This window comes from Callionymus lyra, chromosome 10 (genome assembly GCF_982586985.1).
Source record: "Callionymus lyra chromosome 10, fCalLyr1.hap1.1, whole genome shotgun sequence".
NCBI classification, from domain to species: Eukaryota; Metazoa; Chordata; class Actinopteri; order Syngnathiformes; family Callionymidae; genus Callionymus; species Callionymus lyra.
Genome location: NC_141827.1, coordinates 24,776,150 through 24,778,652, shown reverse-complemented (window position 1 = coordinate 24,778,652; position 2,503 = coordinate 24,776,150).

Genomic DNA, 2,503 nt, shown 5'->3' with positions numbered 1-2,503 from the left:
CACCCCGACTATGAAACACAAACAAAGCTTGTCCTCCAGAGCCACCCATAACAAACCCCCTGGTGGGGAGCTGGTTCCTCTCCTGCTGCGAGGGTCCCTCTCTTTAAATTATTATTATTTATCTATTCCATGAAAGGTGCAGATTAAGTGAAGAATACTGTCTCTAAATGAAAATAGTGTTTGTTGTTTTAATGAAATCCATTTAAACAAATCATTTTTAAAACAGTTATGCTTGCACCCATTGAAACGTGTGTGTTACTTGATGACTCATTTAACCTTTGTGTTACCACAACTTAACCTGTTAATAATTATTGACACATTTGAAAGTTGTGAGTCAAAGCAAACACTTCATTGCTTCAATTTCTGATGTTTCTCATCATGGATTTTTACTTTTAATAAATATATTCACTATAACTGTCTTTGGTGCTTTTTGTTTTATTATGAATTAATGTGTTCTGCAATTATTATTTCCCCTCTATTTCATTTTATTTGTCCTATTCATGGTATTGGTTTAATGTTTTTCCATCTGAAGCTATTTTCTTAAAATTGTTAACCCTTGTGTTATCTCAGGGTCAAGGCCCGAAAACGGCTGTGGAGGTCGTTCGCCTTGACCCAGAGACAACACAAGGGATATCACAAACATATTTGTTTTCTGGCCTTCTGGTCACTTTGACCCCGACATAATACAAGCGTTAAATATCTCAATATTTAGACCAAGAATCCAAGTATGAAAAGACAATATTGCAATTAAACGCATTCTTCCTTTTGCTGTTTACATATATTTTCTCGCCAAAAAAACTCAACTTGCATTATAAAGTTTAACCTTCAAAACTCACAAAAACAGCCAAACAGTCTCATTCACATTCCTTGAATTATATTTAACTTATGTTTTGGCTGTTGCAGTGCATTATGGGACTTGTAGAAGAGGTAGTGCTCTTAACAATCAAGCTATTTACAAAGGTTTGTCGCCCGTATTGTTAAGTTTCACTATTAATCAAAAAAAATGTCATGTTTCTGCTGGTACGCTTCCTGCTTGAAGGAACCTGTCTCAACGTTTGCGTGGGTTCACTCCGGGCAGCTTTCTTCCTCTTTTAGATTATTGAGTAGGTAAGTAATAAGTTCACGTTCATTTCCCTCCGACAAGAAAAGTCTTGTTAACTGGAGCCTTGTTTATGAACAAACGGGGCCGTGAGTCATCAGGCCTGATCGCATGAAAACGTTGCATTATGACAATAAAACATGTGCTTTGAGTTTCCTGAGCTGGCCAGATTCCCTGATAAATCTACAAGGATCTGCTCCTCTAATGAAGACGTCATCGCTTCATTTTGTTTGGAGGTACTGATGCCAATATGAGCTCTGATAACCTTCGCAAGAAATGTAATCGTTCTAGTAATTACAAGAATATAGACGTCATTGTGGTAACCCTAGAAACTCGGTGGTTTATCTCATCCTGCGTGTTCGGCTCACAGCAGACAAGTGTTAACTAGGAAAAGAGCTTGAGAAGTGTATTTATTTGATTATAAAAAAAGATTTTCATGATTTAAAAACTAGCCTCTTTAAATTGTTCTTTACAGCAACAGCCTCACTGATAAGTTGAATGTATGTTTCTTGTCAGTTATGAATCTGACGCATCAAGCCAGGTCACCAGAAAAGCTGTGACTTTCATCACCTTAAAGAGGAAACCACTGAAGTTGAAGGGACGTCAGAGAGCTCTTGAATAAACCCCATAAACCTGCTCAGGTCAAGATTGCGTGTAAGATTCAAGTGAACCTGTTTCAATGCAAAGATTTCTTCACCGTAAGCAGAAACATTACAGAGCCTTATCTGCAAAGAAGCTAAAAAGGAAACATCTCTTTGATGAGACACCTTAAAAGGAAATTCTACAAGACAATACAATTGTTTTTATTGGTTTAAACTGAACATTTTTACAGTCCTGAGTTCTAACTTCATCACATGTCTTTTTATAGAGTAATGTGAGAGCTGTGCTAGGCTTGGGAAACCCCCCTTCTAGAAGCCCTCCCCTCGGCCCGCTGTCCATCTCTTGTCTCACTTGTCCTGCCCTGGCTGTCAGGTCAGACTCCCTCCTCTGCTCCCATGCTCTTTGACACTGGAGCACAGAGAGCACAAATGTATATTTTTCAACTAATTCTTACTTGATTCATTCTATTTGAAAACTTATTTTTCAGATGAAATTTCAATTTATATACACTTTTTTTTTCAAGTATAATGTTTTTATTTAATCTCTTTTCTAATCAAGTGGATTAAGTATGTCTTTGCTAAAATCTAAAATATTTATGTTTAATATACATTAAATATTAATTAAAATTATACAACATTTAAACAAATTTGAAAATTAGAACATATGCTGGCACAAGAGCAGAGACAATCTACATAATGTGTGTGTGTGTATATATATATATATATATATATATATATTTATATATACATACTAACACATTTGTATGGGAACAAACCTTATGGACACGTAGTCTTACAGTGAAAA